The 22616-nt window shown below is 47.0% G+C and overlaps 1 pseudogene across 1 annotated transcript; it reads left to right on the top strand.

Moving 5' to 3' along the window:
• Nucleotides 1-13487: 13487 nt before the first annotated feature.
• LOC125541121 (uncharacterized) lies at nucleotides 13488-18645 on the top strand (annotated as a pseudogene). Its single transcript, XR_015615379.1, has 5 exons — nucleotides 13488-13675; nucleotides 13765-13833; nucleotides 13991-14308; nucleotides 15765-15772; nucleotides 16702-18645. The product of XR_015615379.1 is annotated as an uncharacterized LOC125541121 (transcript).
• The last annotated feature ends 3971 nt before the right edge of the window (nucleotides 18646-22616 follow it).

Below are 22616 nucleotides of genomic sequence, written 5' to 3'. Positions count from 1 at the left end.
CTCCCTCTCCGTTCGCCGGCCGCGCAGCTCGGCTGCGCCCGCGTGCCGGAGCTCACGCTCCGGGCCGCTCGCCGCCCCGTGCCGTGGCCTCGTGCTCGCCGCGCACCGCAGCGCTGCTGCCGCTGCCCACCGCGACCTTGCCCCGCGCCGCCCCCCGCTTCTGCTCTGCTGCCGCTGCCCACCGCTCGCCGGGCCGAGCCCCCTCCACTCCGCGCACGCCCCGCGAGCCTCCTCCCCGCGGCTCTGTTGACGCCGCCGTGGCCTCGCCGCGCCCGGCGTGCCCCGCGCCTACTGGTGCCCGCCCTGCTCGCCCCACTGCGCTGCGCTGTTGCTGCCGCCTCTCCCCGCTCAGCTTACGAGCTGCCGCCGATGCTCGTCGCCGCTGCTGGGCTGCTGCCGCGCCTGCTCGCCTCTGCCGCCTCGCGCGGGGCCGTAGCGCGCCCGCTGCTGCCTCCGGCGCCCCCTGCTGCGTCGGCTTCCTCCGCCGAAAACGGCCGGCCGGTGAGCCCCGCCCTGGCCGCCGGCGCCAGTGCCCCCGTCGGGGCTCGGTTCGCCCCTCGTTCGGCGCCCGCCCGTAACCGCTAGCGCCAGGGCCCGCTAAGAACCCCCCTGGGCCAATGGCATGCAGGCCCCACGCCCAAAAAAAAGAATTAAAAATATATATAATAATATTAAAATTAATTAATTAATTAAGGAATTAATTAAGTTAATTAATTATAATTAGATTAACCTAATCACTAATTAACCTAATTAACTGTTAGTTAATTAAAACAGAGTATGACGAACGGGACCCACCTGTCAGGTTGACCTGGTCAACTGCTGACGTCATGATGACGTCAGCAGACACTGTTTTGGATAATGTTGGAATTAAATATATAATTAAAATCAGAAAATGATTTAAATCTTTAGAAAATCATATCTTTTAATCCGTAACTCGGATGAAAATACTTTGTACATGAAAGTTGCTCAGAACGATGAGACGAATTCGGATACGCAGCCCGTTCGTCCGCCACGTGTCCCTAGCATAGTGAACCTGCAACATTTCACCTCCGGTTCATCTGTCCGAAAACGCAAAACACCGGGGATACTTTCCCGGATGTTATCCCCCTTCACCGGTATCACCTAATACCGCGTTAGGGCACCCCTAGCACTGTTACTTGCCTTGTCATGCATCGTTATGCATCTGTTTGCATTATATTTATTGTTTCTTCCCCCCTCTTCTTCCGCTAGACACCGAGACCGACGCCGCTGCTACCCAGTACGACTACGGAGTTGACGACCCCTCTCTCTTGCCAGAGCAACCAGGCAAGCCCCCCCTTTGATCACCAGATATCGCCTACTCTTCTCTATACTGCTTGCATTAGAGTAGCGTAGCATGTTACTGCTTCCCGTTAATCCTATACTGATGCATAGCCTGTCCTTGCTACTACTGTTGTTACCTTTACCTGCAATCCTATTGCTTAGTATAGGATGCTAGTTTATCATCAGTGGCCCTACATCCTTGTCCGTCTGCCATGCTATACTATCGGGCCGTGATCACTCGGGAGTTGATCACGGGTATATACTATATACTCTATACATGATACATGTGATGACTAAAGACGGGTCGGCTTGAGGAGCACCCGCGAGTGGATCTTTGAGGCGGAGCGACATGGCAGGTTCCGACCACCTAGGAGAGAGGTGGGCCTGGCCCTGGTCGACGTTCGCGGATACTTAACACGCTTAACGAGATCTGGGTATTTGATCTGAGTTTGGCCATTTGGTCTATACGCACTAACCATCTACGCGGGAGTAGTTATGGGTATCCCGGCGTCGTGGTATCAGCCGAAGCCTTCGTGACGTCAGCGACTGAGTGGCGCGCGCCGGATTGGAACGTAAGCCTGCTCTTGTATTAAGGGGGCTAGTTCTGCTTCCGGCCGCGTACGCAACGTGCAGGTGTGCTAAGGGCGATGGGCCCAGACCCCTGTGCGCTTAGGTTTAGACCGGCGTGCTGACCTCTCTGTTGTGCCTAGGTGGGGCTGCGACGTGTATGACCCAGGAAAGTGTGTCCGGCCAAATGGGATCGAGCGTGTTGGGGTATGTGGTGCACCCCTGCAGGGAAGTTAATCTATTCGAATAGCCGTGATCTTCGGTAACAGGACGACTTGGAGTTGTACCTTGACCTTATGACAACTAGAACTGGATACTTAATAAAACACACCCTTCCAAGTGCCAGATACAACCGGTGGTCGCTCTCTCTCAGGGATGCGAGGAGGGGATCGCCGGGTAGGATTATTGCTATGTGATGTTACTTGGAGGACTTCAGTTTACTCCCTTCTACATGCTGCAAGACGGAGGCTGCCAGAAGCGTAGTCTTCGAAAGGATTAGCTATCCCCCTCTTATTCTGGCTTTCTGCAGTTCAGTCCACCGATATGGCCCTTTACACATTTATCTATGCATATATAGTGTAGCTTCTTGCTTGCGAGTACTTTGGATGAGTACTCACGGTTGCTTTCTCCTTCTTTCCCTCTATCCCTTCTACCTGGTTGTCGCAACCAGATGTTGGATCCCAGGAGCCAGACGCCACTGTCGACGACGACCCTACTGCACCGGAGGTGCCTACTACTACGTGATGCCCGTTGACGACGACCAGGAATAGTTAGGAGGATCCCAGGCAGGAGGCCTGCGCCTCTTTCGATCTGTATCCCACTTTGTGCTAGCCTTCTTAAGGCAAACTTGTTTAACTTATGTCTGTACTCAGATATTTGTTGCTTCCGCTGACTCGTCTATGATCGAGCTCTTGTATTCGAGCCCTCGAGGCCCCTGGCTTGTAATATGATGCTTGTATGACTTATTTTATTTGTAGAGTTGTGTTGTGATATCTTCCCGTGAGTCCCTGATCTTGATCGTACATGTTTGCATGTATGATTAGTGTACGATTAAATCGGGGGCGTCACAAGTTGGTATCAGAGCCGACTGCCTGTAGGAACCCCCCTTCCACACTCCTTGGCCGAAGTCGAGTCTAGACATTGCAAAAACTTTTACTAACTTGGCTGTGTGCCTTACGGGCCCACGTCGCCATCGGGTGGTACTAGGATCTTTTACTCCTCGACCTTTACTCTGGGACTCTGAACTCTCTTCTACTCGGGTTAAACGAATTTACTAACTCTGACACTAGGATCCCGTTACGACATTCACCCCAAAGTTGGATAAGCCCTAGTTATTCTTTAGAGTAGTATTTGAACATTATCCACATTGTCATTTGACTCCTGTGAAAACATCTTTGTTTTCAGATGGAACCCACGAGGCAGGTCGTGCGCCACACGACGGCCATTGGTGCCTCAGGGTCACCTGCTGTGTTGGTTGAGATGATGACCTATCTCGGTTATCGCTGGCACCCTGAGTACACCGTCTATGCGGAGTATCAGGACTTCAACCAGGAGCAGTACCGTGCCATCGTCCACCTCTACTCTCGGGAGTATGACTCCACTACCGTGCTGCACACTGCTCATGGTGTTGGAGTGACTATCGATATGGCGGTCCACGATGCTGCTTATGCTGCTCTGACACGTCTCCGTGGAGAGTATCAGGAGTTGGATACCTCCCCCTTCAGACACATTGCTATCGCATCCGATGTTGGTGCGGAGGGTTACTACACTGCTGCCTACTCCACTGTCACCCGAGAGCCCTTCTACCATCAGAACCTGGTTCTGCATGCTGATGGGCTGGATCGAGCTCACCGAGCTCTTCACCACGAGTTGTACACCACTCGTCAGCACCTCTACCGTGCTCTGACGATGTTGCACCCCTTCGTCGGATCTGGGGAGCTGTCATGTTCTGCTATCTACCCAGCCAGGACCGTGATGCCCCAGGGCGTCGGCTGGCCAGATGTGGGAGGCTACTCTCCTGCATTGGGTCCTCTTCTGCCACTTGAGCGTCAGGTTCTGCACCAGAGTACCCGCGGACCCCAGGTTGCCGACGTGGTGTACCCGATGCCACACTACCAGCTTTCAGGCTACAGCTACCTCTGCAGTACTGCGTGGGACTGATGTAGACTTGCTTGTTAGTGTTAGATGCATTCGCCGCGAGCCTGCATGCCGCCTATGATGTCTTAGTCTGTGTACCGAACTTTGTGTAACAAACTCTATGCATGATCTCTTTTGTAAGATATGCCGACTACTATGTAGTATCTGTCGTACTGCTTTCGTTGTGCATGTTTCATCATGAATGATTCTCGTCTTTGCAAATTTCTCAATGCTGAACTACCCCTGTTATATATTAGCAGGATGGTTAGACCAGGTGGTCGTGGTCGTGGTCGTGGTGGCAACGCCCCACCACCACCTGAGTACATGACTGGTATGATCCAACAGCTTGAGATGAATCGCCAGTTCATGGAGAATATGATGGCTCAGTTTCCTCGCCCCAATATGAACCCGCAACCAACCCCAGTAACTCTGCAGGATTTCATGCGCCTGAACCCAACTGTGTACCGCAGCTCAACTCAGCCTCTGGATGCTGATGACTGGCTCCGTGACATCACCTATGAGATGGAGTCTGCTGATGTAGCCCCTGCCAGCTATGTCACCTTTGCTTCCTTCTTCCTGAAAGGGCCCGCAGCTCAATGGTGGGACAGCCACAGGCGTACTCTGCCAGCTGGAACAATCATCACCTGGCCAGACTTCCAGGCTGCCTTCCGTGCTCGCTTCATTCCTCAGGGAGTCATGGACCGGAAGAAGCGTGAGTTCCGCAACCTCACCCAAGGCAATAAAACTGTGGAAGCTTACCAGCGGGAATTTCTTGACTTGTCCCGCTATGCTGAAGAAGACATCGCAACTGATGCACGCAGACAGGAGAAGTTCCGTGATGGCCTTCAAGCTGACATCAAGCTCGCACTTCTAGTGCATGACTTTGCTGATTTCGCCACTCTGGTGAACAAAGCCATCAATGTCGAAACTGGTCTGCAGGAATACCAGAGCTCTCACAAGCGCAGCCGTGACACGGGCTCATCTTCGGGCCCGTCCTCGCAGAAGCGCAAGATATGGATCCCCAACAGCATGTACCAGCCGGATGCACCTGCCCCAAGGCAGTCCTATGCTGCACCTCGTCTGCCTGCTCCTCCAACTAGGCAGACAAGACTTCCAGCTCCACCACCACAAGCTCCTGTTCCCACTCCCAATAATGGCCTTTGCTACAAGTGTGGTCAGCCAGGTCACCGTGCTAGGGATTGCAATCAAAACCAGAATCAACTGGCCCTCCCAGCAACTGGCCGTGGAAGCAACCAGCCTCGCAACAACAATGCCAAGTCTTATGGTCGTGTTCATGCCAACCATGTTGATCTCAATGAAGCTCTAGACCAGCCTGCTACCGTGATGGGTACACTCCTCGTAAACTCAGTACCTGCATCTGTTTTATTCAATTCAGGGGCATCGCATTCATTCATGTCAGAAGATTTTGCATACAAGCATGACGTTAAATGTGAGGAGATGAACACTTCGGTATTGGTAAAAACCCCCGTGGGACAATGTCAAACCTCACTGGTTGGCATCGATGTCCCCGTGGAAATCGAAGGGCTGGAATTCTATGCCTCTCCCATTATCCTGAAGTCGTCTAATATCGACCTCATTCTGGGAATGGATTGGTTGAAAGCGCATACTGCTTCTATAGTTTGCGCCACTAAGGTTGTCCATCTGCTACACCCTTCTGATGAAATAATAGCTTACCAAGCTCATCTAGTTCAGAACGCCGAGGCACGACTTTATGCCTTGAATGCGTTGAACGCTGCACCACTCGAGGGCATTGAAAACATTCCCGTCGTTCGTGAATTCCAAGACGTCTTCCCAGAAGAACTTCCAGGGATTCCTCCTGCTAGGGCTGTCGAATTCATCATCGACTTGAAACCCGGCACTACCCCTATAGCTAAACGACCCTACAAGATGCCGCCGCATGAACTCATTGAGCTTAAGGAGGAAATCGACAAATCTCTTGTCAAAGGTTTCATTCGCCCAAGTTGCTCTCCTTGGGGAGCACCTTCTCTCTTTGTTAAGAAGAAGGATGGGACAAACCGATTAGTCCAAGACTACCGTCCTATAAACCAAGCTACCATTCAGAATAAATACCCACTTCCTCGGATCAATGATCTTTATGATCAGCTGGCTGGCTCGTCAGTGTTCTCCAAACTCGACTTGAGGTTGGGTTATCACCAGATCCGTGTTCGTGAAGAGGACATCCCAAAAACCGCCTTCGTGACTCGGTATGGGTCATACGAGTACACCGTCATGTCATTCGGCTTAACGAATGCTCCCGCCACCTTCTCTCGTCTGATGAATTATATATTCATGGATTACCTCGACAAGTTCGTCGTGGTTTACCTGGACGATATCCTTGTATTTTCCAAGAACGAGGAAGAACATGCTGGACATTTACGTCTTGTGCTGGAGAAGCTTCGAGAACATCAACTGTATGCTAAGTATTCCAAGTGTGAATTCTGGCTCCCCGAAGTAACCTATCTTGGGCATGTCATCTCCAAGGATGGTATTGCCGTCAACCCTGAACGAGTTCAGGCTATTCTCGATTGGACTCCTCCGAAGAATGTGAAGCAAGTCCGAAGTTTTCTCGGTCTCTCCAGCTACTACCGTCGATTCGTCGAGAACTTCTCCAAGATTGCCAAGCCTCTGACTAATCTGTTGCATAAGGGTGTCAAGTTCGAATGGACAGACAAGTGTCAGGAAAGTTTCCAGGCGCTCAAAGACAAGTTGACTTCAGCCCCCGTACTTGCTCCACCTGATACTAAGAAAGACTTCGTCATTTACTGCGACGCTTCCCGTCAAGGATTAGGCTGTGTCCTAATGCAAGAGCGCAGAGTGATTGCTTATGCCTCTCGTCAACTGCGCCCTCACGAAGAAAACTACCCGGTTCACGGCCTCGAGCTTGCTGCTGTCATTCATGCACTAAAGCAGTGGCGACATTACCTTCTCGGTAATCGTTGCGAGATCTTCACCGACCATCAAAGTCTGAAGTATCTGTTTACTCAGCCAGATTTGAACCTACGTCAGCAAAGATGGATGGAGACTGTTGCAGACTTTGACGTGGATATATCATATACCCCCGGCAAGGCTAATGTAATGGCTGATGCCCTGAGCCGCAAGTCTTACTGCAACCACCTCCAGGTTCACAAAGTTCAGCCCTCGCTTGTCGAAGAATTTAGAAGGCTGAACCTCCATATTGTTCCTCCGGGATCACTCGCTCCCCCTCCCGAAGGTTTCCCCAAACGGAACCTCCATGTTGTTTCCAAGGGTTCTCTCAATACCCTGGTTGCGAAACCAGATCTTGTGGACACCATCAAATGGATACAGAAGTGTGACGATGAAGTCCTCAAGATTAAGCGCGACCTCAAAAGAGGAAGCCCTCATTCTTCACGATCGCCGACGATGGCGCCTTGTATTTCAATGGCCGCCTAGTGGTACCATGTTCGAAGAAAAACCTGGATAAGACTAAAAGGGTTATGCAAGAAGCTCATGATACGCCTCTGTCCATCCATCCTGGTAGTACAAAGATGTATCAGGATATTCGTCAAAGATTCTGGTGGTCTAATATGAAGCAGGACATTGCTCGTTATGTTGCTGAGTGTGACATTTGTCGCCGAATCAAAGCAGAGCATCAAAGGCCTGCTGGAACTCTGCAACCTATCTCTATTCCTGAATGGAAATGGGACCATGTTGAGATGGACTTCGTCACTGGTTTTCCCAAATCGCAGAAAGGTAATGATGCTATTCTTGTCGTCATTGATCGGCTTTCCAAAGTTGCCCATTTTCTGGCGGTCAAAGAGACAATCACGGCTAGTCAGCTTGCTACTCTCTACATGGCCAGAATTGTTTCACTTCACGGAATTCCACTGGTTATCAGTTCAGACCGTGGCAGCTTATTCACTTCAAGATTCTGGGCAAGTTTCCAAGAAGCTATGGGGACTCACTTATCTTTCAGTACTGCGTTCCACCCTCAGTCGCAAGGGCAAGTTGAACGTGTCAACCAAGTTCTCGAAGACATGCTTCAAGCTTGTGTAATCTCATTCGGCAAGAAATGGGAGGAATCTCTTCCATATGCCGAGTTCTCTTACAATAATAGCTATCAAGCTAGTCTGAAGATGTCCCCCTTCGAAGTGCTATATGGACGAAAGTGTCGAACCCCTCTGAACTGGTCAGAAACTGGGGAACGTCCACTCTTCGGTCCGGATATTATCCAACGGGCCGAAGAACAAGTTCGCATTATTCGCGAGAATCTCAAGACTGCTCAGTCACGTCAGAAAAGTCAGTATGACCGTCATCACCAAGACATGGTCTATCAACCTGGCGAAAAGGCTTATCTTTGAGTTACACCAATGAAGGGTGCACACCTATTCGGGGTCAAAGGAAAGTTAGCTCCTCGCTATATCGGTCCCTTCACTATTCTCGAAAGGCGTGGAAAGGTAGCATATCAATTGGAGCTTCCGCCGAACCTTTCTCAGGTTCACGATGTGTTCCATGTGTCACAACTCTGCCGTTGCTTCAAGGATCCAATCCGAGCGGTGGATCATGAAGTGCTCGAATTGCAACAGGACCTCTCTTATAAAGAGCATCCGGTCCGCATTCTTGACCAAGCTGAACGCCGCACACGTCAGAAGGCGATCAAATTCCTCAAAGTCCAGTGGTCGAATCACTCTCAAGACGAAGCCACTTGGGAACGCGAGGACCGCCTGCGCGATGAATACCCCGCACTGTTTCTTTCTACCTCCTAAATCTCGGGACGAGATTTCTTGTAGTGGAGGAGTTTTGTAACGCCCGGATAATTAAGCTACAGTGAACCTCTGCTAATGATGCCACATCACCTCGATTACTGTTACTAGTCTCGGGTTAATTTGAAACCGCGTCAAATTCAAATTCAAATTAATGTCAAACGGCAAAAGTTTCAAAATGTTAAACTAAAATGTTCGGAGTGTGCAGTTAAATGCCAGGGTAATTATAATGAAGCAAACACATTTTTATAAAATGCCTAAATAATTTAAAATGATTTAAAACAGAAGAGGAAATAAAGAAAAGGAAAACAGGAAACAAAACCAAAAAAAAAGAGAAAACCCCCCCGGGCCGTGGCCCAACTGGGCCAACCCCCAGGCCCAGCCGGCTGGCCCGCTACTCCCCTCCATAACCCCCACCAGGGGGGAAACCCTAATCGGCCACCACCCACTTCCCCCCCCCCACGACGCGCCCCCTTCTCCCCCGATCCAGATCGGATCGGGCTCGATGCCGCCGCCTCGCCGGACGCCCCCGCCGGCCTGCTTCCTCTCCACCGCTCGTCCCCGACCTCCCCCTCAACCCCCGCTGCCCCGTCCCCTACGCTCCCCCGGTGAGGCCATGGCCTCCGCCCTCCTCCTACCCCTGTCGCTGCGCCCCTCCTCCCTCTCCGTTCGCCGGCCGCGCAGCTCGGCTGCGCCCGCGTGCCGGAGCTCACGCTCCGGGCCACTCGCCGCCCCGTGCCGTGGCCTCGTGCTCGCCGCGCACCGCAGCGCTGCTGCCGCTGCCCACCGCGACCTTGCCCCGCGCCGCCCCCCGCTTCTGCTCTGCTGCCGCTGCCCACCGCTCGCCGGGCCGAGCCCCCTCCACCCCGCGCACGCCCCGCGAGCCTCCTCCCCGCGGCTCTGCTGACGCCGCCGTGGCCTCGCCACGCCCGGCGTGCCCCGCGCCTACTGGTGCCCGCCCTGCTCGCCCCACTGCGCTGCGCTGTTGCTGCCGCCTCTCCCCGCTCAGCTTACGAGCCGCCGCCGATGCTCGTCGCCGCTGCTGTGCTGCTGCCGCGCCTGCTCGCCTCTGCCGCCTCGCGCGGGGCCGTAGCGCGCCCGCTGCTGCCTCCGGCGCCCCCTGCTGCGTCGGCTTCCTCCGTCGGAAACGGCCGTCCTGTGAGCCCCGCCCTGGCCGCCGGCGCCAGTGCCCCCGTCGGGGCTCGGTTCGCCCCTCGTTCGGTGCCCGCCTGTAACCGCTAGCGCCAGGGCCCGCTAAGAACCCCCCTGGGCCAATGGCATGCAGGCCCCACGCCCAAAAAAAAGAATTAAAAAATATATAATAATATTAAAAATAATTAATTAATTAATTAAGGAATTAATTAAGTTAATTAATTATAATTAGATTAACCTAATCACTAATTAACCTAATTAACTGTTAGTTAATTAAAACAGAGTATGACGAACGGGACCCACCTGTCAGGTTGACCTGGTCAACTGCTAACGTCATGCTGACGTCATGATGACGTCAGCAGACACTGTTTTGGATAATGTTGGAATTAAATATATAATTAAAATCAGAAAATGATTTAAATCTTTAGAAAATCATATCTTTTAATCCGTAACTCGGATGAAAATACTTTGTACATGAAAGTTGCTCAGAACGATGAGACGAATTCGGATACGCAGCCCGTTCGTCCACCACGTGTCCCTAGCATAGTGAACCTGCAACATTTCACCTCCGGTTCATCTGTCCGAAAACGCGAAACACCGGGGATACTTTCCCGGATGTTATCCCCCTTCACCGGTATCACCTAATACCGCGTTAGGGCACCCCTAGCACCGTTACTTGCCTTGTCATGCATCGTTATGCATCTGTTTGCATTATATTTATTGTTTCTTCCCCCCTCTTCTTCCGCTAGACACCGAGACCGACGCCGCTGCTACCCAGTACGACTACGGAGTTGACGACCCCTCTCTCTTGCTAGAGCAACCAGGCAAGCCCCCCCTTTGATCACCAGATATCGCCTACTCTTCTCTATACTGCTTGCATTAGAGTAGCGTAGCATGTTACTGCTTCCCGTTAATCCTATACTGATGCATAGCCTGTCCTTGCTACTACTGTTGTTACCTTTACCTGCAATCCTATTGCTTAGTATAGGATGCTAGTTTATCATCAGTGGCCCTACATCCTTGTCCGTCTGCCATGCTATACTATCGGGCCGTGATCACTCGAGAGTTGATCACGGGTATATACTATATACTCTATACATGATACATGTGATGACTAAAGACGGGTCGGCTTGAGGAGCACCCGCGAGTGGATCTTTGAGGCGGAGCGACAGGGCAGGTTCCGACCACCTAGGAGAGAGGTGGGCCTGGCCCTGGTCGACGTTCGTGGATACTTAACACGCTTAACGAGATCTGGGTATTTGATCTGAGTTTGGCCATTTGGTCTATACGCACTAACCATCTACGCGGGAGTAGTTATGGGTATACCGGCGTCGTGGTATCAGCCGAAGCCTTCGTGATGTCAGCGACTGAGTGGCGCGCGCCGGATTGGAACGTAAGCCTGCTCTTGTATTAAGGGGGCTAGTTCTGCTTCCGGCCGCGTACGCAACGTGCAGGTGTGCTAAGGGCGATGGGCCCAGACCCCTGTGCGCTTAGGTTTAGACCGGCGTGCTGACCTCTCTGTTGTGCCTAGGTGGGGCTGCGACGTGTTGATCTTCCGAGGCCGGGCATGACCCAGGAAAGTGTGTCCGGCCAAATGGGATCGAGCGTGTTGGGGTATGTGGTGCACCCCTGCAGGGAAGTTAATCTATTCGAATAGCCGTGATCTTCGGTAACAGGACGACTTGGAGTTGTACCTTGAACTTATGACAACTAGAACCGGATACTTAATAAAACACACCCTTCCAAGTGCCAGATACAACCGGTGGTCGCTCTCTCTCAGGGATGCAAGGAGGGGATCGCCGGGTAGGATTATTGCTATGTGATGTTACTTGGAGGACTTCAGTCTACTCCCTTCTACATGCTGCAAGACGGAGGCTGCCAGAAGCGTAGTCTTCGAAAGGATTAGCTATCCCCCTCTTATTCTGGCTTTCTGCAGTTCAGTCCACCGATATGGCCCTTTACACATTTACCCATGCATATATAGTGTAGCTTCTTGCTTGCGAGTACTTTGGATGAGTACTCACGGTTGCTTTCTCCTTCTTTCCCTCTATCCCTTCTACCTGGTTGTCGCAACCAGATGTTGGAGCCCAGGAGCCAGACGCCACCGTCGACGACGACCCCTACTGCACCGGAGGTGCCTACTACTACGTGATGCCCGCTGACGACGACCAGGAGTAGTTAGGAGGATCCCAGGCAGGAGGCCTGCGCCTCTTTCGATCTGTATCCCAGTTTGTGCTAGCCTTCTTAAGGCAAACTTGTTTAACTTATGTCTGTACTCAGATATTTGTTGCTTCCGCTGACTCGTCTATGATCGAGCTCTTGTATTCGAGCCCTCGAGGCCCCTGGCTTGTAATATGATGCTTGTATGACTTATTTTATTTGTAGAGTTGTGTTGTGATATCTTCCCGTGAGTCCCTGATCTTGATCGTACATGTTTGCGTGTATGATTAGTGTACGATTAAATCGGGGGCGTCACAGGTCTTGACGGGTCGTCAGCGGCAAAGTCGGAGTCCCTGCTCGGGGAGAGGTGATGACGACGACATTGCGGGCAACCCTAACGGTGTCCTCTCCTCGGCGGTGTGTGTGATCTTGCGGGTGCCATGTCGGCCGGTGTGTCCCTTTCTATGGGCGTGTTGTATCGGTTTTCGCCCAGATTTCCATTAATTAACCGGATAACTCTCTTCTTCTTAATCAATGAAAATGACAAATTTTTTGCCTCGTTTCAAAAAGAAAAGATAACTAGTAGGACTTTCGCGTAGTGGAGGCGTACCCTTTTTTTAAGGTAGTGCACATCGTACCCTTACTCAGGAGGATATGTGTTCGCGGGGTGTTTGGAATTTTGTATCCATGACAATGATAGGAAAATAAATAACATATTTTAGGGGCAGGAAAATCCACCATTTCTTTTTTGCGGGTTCAAATCCACCGTTTTTGTTAAAGTGGTGCCTTGGATTACATGATTATATTAGGACATTAATCAATCTTATTCAATTTTGTACCAAGTATATGGAGAAATTTAAGAGTAATACCCATATTAATTTGAGAGGTTTGAAAGAAAAGAAAAGGTTTTCCAAGAATAGCGATATTGTACTTTTTCTCACTATTCACTGCCCCTGTTCAAGGATTCGTTTGATTAACTTGCTGATTAATCCCTACTCGTAGGGTTACCGGGTAGTTGATAAACTGATAAATCATTCGATTTAACGGATTAACTTGTTGATTAGCTTATTAATCTCCTACTCGCCAGCCAACTGAGCAGCTACCAATTAGCGATTTCTTCAACAATGTTCATCGCTGGAAAAAAAAAATCAAAACTCCCTAATGATTTTGATTTTTGAACTTTTTTTTACTTGTGTTCCACTTTAATATGGTTTCATCACCTTTTTTTAGAAGAACGTGATTTTCATCACCTTATTTTTTCTCCTGTTTCTTTTGAGTTTCTTTTTTTTAGAACTTCTTACGAGTTTTCTTGAGGAGAGTGGATTTCTTTTCTTTCTCTGTGGGGATGAGAGCCCAACAGCAAATGGAAATGCAGCCTACGCACAACCGCGAGCGGCCCATCGACAAGAAAAATGGAGGGAAAAGCCGCAGAAGAGAGGGAAAACTCTCTTCCTATCCCCAAATGCGCGCACAAAAAAATGGAAACCTACTCCGACCTCGATACCGATGGCGGCAACCCTGCTCCGATGAAGCCAGCGATGGAGGAACCACGCACCGCCGCCGCCACTGGAGGTCCCTCCATAGTTGGGCCCGACGCTCCCCCCGCTCCCCAGCCGGTACACTCTCGTCGCCGCCGCCCTCCGGGTACCCCTCGATGGATTCGCTCCACCCATTTTGTTGAAATCTGCATGTTCTGATTTCGCAGGGTACCGCTGCCGGCGCGAGGAAGCGGAAGGCCCCGACTACGGCGACAGCGAAGGCTCGCATGCCGCAGGTCTGTAGCTTTCACTGTACCTATCAGCCCCCTCTCCTCGGCAATCTAGCTTGATATGTTTTTTTGTGTGATATGTGTTTTTTGTTTGCGAATAATCTTGCTTGGTAGTTTGATGCGTCTGAAATTCTGAATACATTTCATCTTTGGTACTGTATAGGTTGAAGAACCGATTCAGATGCCTGTGTACTATGGACTTAGAGAAATGTTTGACAGCGTTCAGGGCGATGATTTAGTTGAAGATTCGTTAGACACTTTTGTAGAGAACAACTGTGCACACGTCATTGGCGAGCTACCGCTGCAGCCGCAGTCGATGTCATTGGTGGATCTACAGCTCTGGATCTTCAAGTTGTTCCGGCTCCATCCAGAAACACAAGATCTCTCTATTAAGGTGGATCTACTCCTACGACGACTCCTCTGAAGTGGACAATTATTTGGAGCACTACCCGTGGGACATACATTACTTTACGACTGACATGTTCCAGGATCTATTTAATGGCCACCTTCAGCTTCTTAAGCTTAACTTTGGTACTATCATGTTGTTACCGAAGAAGGCGGAAGTGATTTGCATCGAGCAATTCAGGCCGATATGTTTGCTCAATGTGAGCTTCAAGATCTTCACAAAGGTTGGCACAAACCGTTTGACTCAGATTGACCATTCTGTGGTACAGCCAACCCAGACTGCCTTCATGCCAGGACGACACATTCTCGAGGGAGTGGTCGTTCTTCATGAGACCTTGCACGAAATTCACTCGAAGAAACTCGATGGGGTGGTCTTCAAAGTGGATTTTGAAAAGGCATACGATAAAGTGAAATGGCCATTCTTACAACAGGCCTTGCGTATGAAAGGATTCGATGAGGCTTGGAGGAAACAGGTCGAATCATTTGTACAAGGTGGCAGTGTTGGCATCAAAGTAAATGACGATATTGGTCAGTACTTCCAGACGCTAAAAGGATTGAGACAGGGAGATCCGATGTCTCCAATCCTTTTTAATGTGGTTGTTGATATGTTGGTTGTTCTTGTTAATAGAGCAAAACAGGACGGCCAAGTAGGTGGTCTTATCCCACATCTGGTTGAGGGTGGGGTATCCATTCTTCAATATGCCGATGATACAATCATTTTCATGAAACATGACCTTGTCAAGGCCAGAAACATGAAGTTAGTGCTTTGCCTTTTCAAACAGCTATCAGGGTTGAAGATTAATTTTAATAAGACTGAGTTGTTTTGCTTTGGACACGCCAAAGAAGAACAAGAAACTTACAAGCAGTTGTTCGGGTGTGAATTAGGCACGTTACCCTTCACGTAATTAGGGATTCTGATTCATCACCGCAAGCTCACTAATAAAGAGTGGAAATGTATCGAGGATCGGTTTGGAAAGAGACTGAGTTGCTGGAAGGGCAAACTTTTGTCTTATGGAGGAAGATTGGTGCTTATTAATTCTGTACTTACAAGTATGCCCATGTTCCTCCTCTCTTTCTTTGAAGTCCCGGTTGGGGTACAAAAAAATTGGATTTCTATCGATCTAGATTCTTTTGGCAAATTGATGAGAACAAAAATAAATATGGATTGGCAAAATGGGATGTAATTTGTAGACCTAAGGATCAGGGAGGCTTGTGAATTGAAAATTTGGAGGTGAAAAATAGGTGTTTACTCAGCAAATGGCTGTACCGTTTATCGATAGAATCAGATGGAGTTTGGGCTCAGCTTCTGCGTAACAAATATCTCTATACCAAAACTCTAGCCCAGGTTACGGCCAAACCATCTGACTCGCCGTTCTGGAAAGGGGTTATGAAGACGAAGGTAGCCTTCTTCAGCAGGACTAAGTTCATTGTCGGGAATGGACGTGAAACTAGATTCTGGGAAGATACTTGGTTAGGTGACTCACCACTGGCCTTGCAGTATCCGTCCCTTTACAACATTGCACAATGGAAAGATGTTTCCGTTGCTACAGTGATGGGCTCCGTTCCTCTTAACATACAATTTAGGCGATCTGTTATTGGTGAGCGTTGGGATAGATGGTTACATCTTGTGCGTAGGTTAATGGAGGTTAACCTTTCCGATGTACCAGACACTCTGCAATGGAAGCTCTTCAGGTCAGGAGTCTCCTCGGTTAAATCCATGTACACAGACTTGATTAATACCGGGACTATCCCGCGGACGGTGCATATTTGGAAAGTTAAGGTGCCCTTGAACATAAAAGTTTTTATGTGGTTTGTGCATAAGGGTGTCATTCTCACTAAAGATAATTTAGCTAAGCGTAACTGGGAAGGAAGTAAAAGATGTTGCTTTTGTGATCCGGATGAAACAATAGAGCATCTATTTATCAATTGTCCACTTGCTAAACTGCTTTGGTGAACTATTCACGTTAGCTTCAATATAACTCCACATCTCACGATATCACATTTGTTTGATAACTGGTTGGCTGGAGTGGAGCCAAAGTCTGCGGCGCATATCCGAGTGGGAGCATGTGCATTACTTTGGTCTTTCTGAAATTATCGCAATGACGTTGCCTTTAACAGACAAACCATCACTAATTTTTTGCAGGTCATCTTCAGAGCGTCTATTTGGATCCGTACGTGGTCATTACTCAGCCATGCAGACCACAGGGAGCATATGGATATTGGGTGCAGCCGATGGGAGATGGTTGCACGGGATACATACAGCTGGTTTGGATGGCGATCCACTAATAAAATAGGCGTTTAGTCTCCTAGTCTTTGGGTGCCGGTTGTGATTTTATTCTTTGAGCCGCTTGTGGCATTTCTTTCGTTACTAAGACCTTTGTTTATTTTTTAGACTTCTTGTTGGAACCTTCGGGCAACTTTATTAATAAATGGCTGTGTGCATAAAGAGATACAGAAGCCGGGGGTAAGCCTCCTTTTCAAAAAAAAAGACGAAGAGAAAAAGAAATGTGACGCAGAAGTTCATGTTGGATGTGCAATCTTCTGAGATAGAGCATTATGACATTTTGCTCAAAGCTGTAAATGATGATTATTATCAACTGGCAACGGTTGTGTTGCCTGGGACAAAAAGCCTGACAAGTGGCTTCTGCTTTGGTGCCCTTGTGGAAGACTTGACAATGACAGCAAAGGAAATTAGACATTATCTCACTGGTCAGTTTGGTAAGCAGATTAGTCCTGGTGAGGCGTGGAGAGCAAAACAGTTTGCTCTGGAGAGGAAATTTGGTACATTTTATGATTCACACAACTTTACCCCGAGGTTACTTAAGGATATAGCACGTAAAAATCCTGGTAGTTTTGTTGACATCAAGGATCCAGAGGTTGCAGGGTGTAAAGATTTCCGAGTCCTCCAGCGTATGTTTTGGGCATTTGGACAATGCTTACAGGCCTTCCGTACTTGTCGACCTGTGCTATGCATCAAGGGCACACCACTATGCGGGAAATATCAAGGGATGCTGCTGACTGCTGTAGCATTAGATGCTAATGATTTCTCCTTTCCAGTAGCATGTGCTGTCGTTGAGGGCGAGACCAAGGAAAGCTGGTTGTGGTTTCTTAGGAATTTGGAGCGAGCAGTGGTGCATCAGTCTGCCGTGTGCATTATACACGACTACAAAAGGGATTTGATCAATGCTATGAAGGACCTCCTGAATTCCCGTGAACGACAATGGTGTAGAGCAGAAAGTCGGTGGTGCATGGAAGACCTTGCTGAAAACTTCTTTGCGTATTTTGGTGACAAGAAGCTTGCGATGATGTTCAAGAAACTTTGCCAGCAGAAGCGACGCTATAAATTTGGTAAAATCTGGAAGGAGCTAGACAAGTTAACGTCCACATATATGGCGGAGAAAGAACATGGTGCTAGTGAGGAAATGCAGCAGGAATCAGTCGAGCATGATGTGGCAGAGCTTGTGGCGCAAAGCCCATGCAACCAGCATGATTCAGTGGGGAATATGAAGGAAGGAGATCACGCCGATGACAGCAACAGAAAGATAGCAAAGTTCTCTGACTGGATCAATCAGAAACCAAAGAAGAAGTGGTCACTGGCATATGACAGCGATGGAGCAAGGTATGGCATCATGGGCCGTGATATAGCTGATGTATATAAGAACGACCATGTATTGAAAGGGATAGCATGCCTTCCGCTCAGTGCGATAGTGGAGGTAACATTCCTGCGCTTGGTAAAGTACTTTGAAAACACAAGTGCTACAGCAAACAAAGCAATCGGCAACCCATCAATTAACTTTCCGGAACCTGTCCAGGTTGACATGAATTCGAAAATGCAGAAATCCGAGACGCACAGACGTATGTACACGTATGCCAATGAAAAAAATTATCTCGGTAAGGTTGTGGATCGAAAATTTACAGTTAAAGGAAGGAAGAGGGAGGTGACTGTTCACCTGAAGACGGACTATACCCTCAGGCCTCAGCATGAATAAGTCTAAGGGATCCACAATTCGAAAAACTGCCACCTGTTCATGCAGCAAGCCGCAGGTACTTCACAAGCCTTGCTCTCATGTCATTGCCGTCTGTTGTGAGATTGGGGTTAGCACTGCTATATACATGTCTCCATACTACAACCTGCCCTATCTAGTTCGCGCCTCGAGGCAAAAATTTAATAAGTTCTCACATGACTACAGAGATAGGGTACCACGCTACTTCAGAGATACTGTACTATTTGGAGGCCAAGCACCAATTTGGATCCCAGACAAAAGACTGGAGTGTGGCCTTCTTGTTTGTCTACCGCCGGACTGCATGCAAACTGCCGTGATCGAGAAAGGGCAATAGTGCAGAACTGAAGATGGATCAGTTGTAGAAAATCAAGGATCTAAGACACGCTCAGAAGAACTTTGCCAGATTTGAGCTTCTATTATTGTCTGTCAAACTCCTAGTTGTTAATATTTTGGATGCTTAAATGCATTTAGCCGTGGTAGTTAAGCTATCCTATGCAAACTCTAAACCTCTATTATTATTTGCAGTTTTTCCTTGTTGTACTGGAAACCAAAGTTCTTATTTCTTTGCTAGTTGGTTGTAGTTTGATATCTGAATTTCTTGATTGGTTTGTGTTTTCCTAAAACTCCTGTCTGCTTAAATGCTAAATTGTTGCAGAAGACATCCCTTCTTGGCTGATGGTGTGACAGACATGCCAGCTCAGTTGACAAAATTGTAACGGGTGCTACATGTCCATCATGATCGTTCGCCAGTAATGGTTACAAGAGTGTCGCAATCTCCAACTAGGGAGCAAAAACCATGTTAAGATGTGTACATCATAGTTCACTGCATCCTTATCTGGTCCTAAGTTAAGGGTTCATTTGAATATTCCAAATTCCACTATGTTAATGTTACCTAGTAACCCATGGGACCTGGAGTGGAATTTTTGTGTGGATCTAAGATCTCAAGCGGACTACAACTTCTGTTTTCATCTATCAAACTCGAAATATGCAGTAGCTGCTATCAAGTTTGTCGTAAGTTCCCTAAAAAAAAGTTTGTCGTAAGTAAACTCTGAATCTCTAGTCTTATTTGGAGTGCTTATCTCATGAAAACACAGACATGAAGGTAATACAGTTACTACGCCCATGGCCATAGGAGACTGCAAAATAATTCGTCTCTTATTTCCTGGTTACACTGATAATTTTAACTCATGTATACTCAAATGTCAAATCCTTCCTGCAAACAAGGATGCATCCTGAAAAAATTCTCTGAATCCGCACATGCAATACTTTATTTTCCAAGTTTACATTTTTCACCTCATTTCCTTTGGTGATTGCGGTGTCTTCAGGAACTTCTAAGAAGGTCCAGTCTACAGAAACCTTGCCATTTAAGTGTTGACATACTGCTTTCAGTTCTGCCCCGTTAGCACGTCTGCCTTGTGTCACGTTGATCTTAAAAAAAACAGAGTAATGTTATGAACACTGCCTATTCATTAGATTGAAAAGAAATGATATGCACAAATGCAATGTTAAATCGTTGGTCAATTCTTTGCTACTCTTATGTTCATCATGCCTTTGTGGGGAATGTATGCATTGAAGCTTCTCCTATCGCTAGCGCTGCTGCATTTTTTGTACGGAGTGTTTGATGGTGAAACGGTATACTATGAAGAATCACATCCTGAACTTCTTTTTCCTGAATTTGAAAAATATCCTGAACTTGTTTTTTTTGAATCCAAACACCAACATACTCTTGTTTTTTCGAATAACACGTCCTGAACTGGGCTAGAGCCTACAGCCCAAGTTTTTTTTTTGAGATTTGCCTACAACCCAAGTAGAAAAAAGCGTAAGCCTAGAGCCAGCTGCCCATCCTGAACTGGGCTCTTGGTCGCCCCTATGTCTCGCTTAAAGCGAGACGTAGTGAAGCCTCACGTCCGGGGAGCGCCAGATGGGCAGGCCCAGGCGCGCGGGAGGCAATGGCCTCGTTTTTTTTCACGTTTTTTGATTTTACTTTTTATTTATTTTTTAATTTTCGCTTATACTTCCAGATATTGTAAATAAAACATCTGAAAAATATTAAATGTGTATAGAGAAGATGTATATCATAAAATGTTAACCAATTATTTGAAAAATGTTAAATGTGTATAGAGAAAATATTTCTCATGTATAAGAAAAATGTATACCAAAAATATACAATGTGTGTGAAAAAGTTGACATGTGTTTAAAAAAATGTTTATCTAGCATTTGAAAAAATAATGTTAAACAAGTATTTAAGAAAAGTTAACCAAGCCTTTGAAAAATATTAAATGTGTATAGAAAAATATTGACCATTTATTCAAAAAAAAATTAACATGTATCTGAAAATGTTAATCACGCATTTAAAAAATGTTAAATGTGTCTAGATCTTTTTGATCATGTATTTAAGAAAATAATCTTATATTTTATTAAAAAATGTTAATAAAGCATTTGAAAAAAAATAAATATATATATATAAAATGTTGACCATGTATTAAAAAATTAATCTTGCATTTGAATGTTAATCAAGCATTTAAAAATTAAATGTGGACAGAAAAAATGTTGACCATGTATTAAAAAGATATTAATCTTGTATTTTAAAAATGTTAATAAAGCATTTGAAAATGATTAAAGTGTGTCTAGAAAAAATGTTGACCATCTATTAACAAATCTTAATCTTGTATTTCAAAAATGCTAATCAAGTATTTGAAAAAGTTAAAAATGTGTAAGAAATGTTAAACTTGCATTTGAAAAATGTTGAGCGTGTGTTAGAAAAATGTTCTTGTTGTATACAAAAAAATGTGCACATCGAAGTGGCAGAAGCAGCCACATGAAGATTCAAGCCAAATGAACAAAACACACACGTGCGTGCACACCCACACGCACACGCGCACACACACACACCAGCAACGGGGCCAGTAATGGATTCAGGAATAAACGAGCGACAACTATGAAAGGTTGGCGCTGTGAAAGACCATCGAGATGGGCACCCATCGCTTGTCATCGTTGCCACAAAGACCAGCCACGCAGCTTTGACTCCGCTATAACAAATGGACCACAAAGCGCACTTCACTTTCATCCATTTTTAGAATAGGAGAAGATTAAGGCATGTGGCAATTAATGTAGAGTTAATTAGGCCGTTTGAGTGGGCGTAGGTTGCATGCCATGCATGGGGTCCTTTTCCTTCACATGTGTGTACACGGTGTTGAAACGTTGCACATGCATAGTGTGAACTATTGGAAATATGTCCTAAAGGCAATAATAAATTGGTTATTATCATATTTCATGTTCATGATAAATGTTTATTATTCATGCTAGAATTGCACTCGCTCCGTTTTTACTTACTCCGCGTATTAGGTTTGGTCAAAGTCAAGCTTTATAAATTTTGATAAAGTTTATAGACAAAATTATTAACATATACAATAACAAATCAATACTAGTAGATTTATTATTGAATGTACTTCCACTCCATATAGATTTGTTATGGTAAATATTTATATTATTTTCTATAAACTTGGTCAAATTTTAGTAAGTTTGATTTCAGTCAACTCTAATATGCAGAGTAAATAAAAACAAAGGGAGTATTGACCAGAAACTTAAATACATGTATGAATAAATAAACTACACCGTGTCCCTACTAAGTCTCTACTAGACTAGCTCATTGGTCAAAAATGGTTAAAGTTTCCTAACCATAGACATGTGTTGTCATTTGATAATCCGATCACATCATTAGGAGAATGATATGATGGACAGACCCAATCGTAAGCTTAGCATCAGATCGTTTAGTTATTTGTTGCAGCTTTCTTCAAGTCAAGTATCAGTTCCTTAGACCATGAGATCATGCCACTCCCGGACATCGGAGGAATAATTTGTGTTCTATCAAACGCCACCTCGTAACTGGGTGATCGTAAAGGGCTCTACAGGTATCTCCGATGGTTTTTGTTGGGTTGCGTGGATCGAGACTGGGGTTTGTCACTCCGTGTGATGGAGAGATATTTCTGGGCCCTCTTGGTAAGACAACATCATAAGAAGCTTCATGTGACTAATGAGTTTAGTAATGGGATCTTGTGTTACGGAACGAGGAAAGAGACTTGCCGGTAACGAGATTGAAATAGGTATGGAGATACCAAGGGTCAAATCTCGGGCAAGTAACATATCGCTGGACAAAGGGAATTACATATGAGATTGACTGAATCCTTGACATCGTGGTCCAATTGATAAAGATCTTTGTTGAATATGTAGGAATCAATATGAGCATCCAGGTCCCGCTATTGGTTATTGACCAGAGAGGAGTCTCAGTCATGTCTACATGTTCCGAACTCATAGGATCGCACGTCTAACGTTCGATAGCGCTAGGTTAGTATTGAGATGTTAATAGTGGAAAGTCCAAAG

This window comes from Triticum urartu, chromosome 2A, assembly GCF_056163025.1.
Source record: "Triticum urartu cultivar PI428250 chromosome 2A, HENAU_Tu73, whole genome shotgun sequence".
NCBI lineage: Eukaryota > Viridiplantae > Streptophyta > Magnoliopsida > Poales > Poaceae > Triticum > Triticum urartu.
The sequence above is the reverse complement of the archived record's forward strand: the minus strand, read 5'-3'. Positions and strand labels throughout refer to the sequence as shown.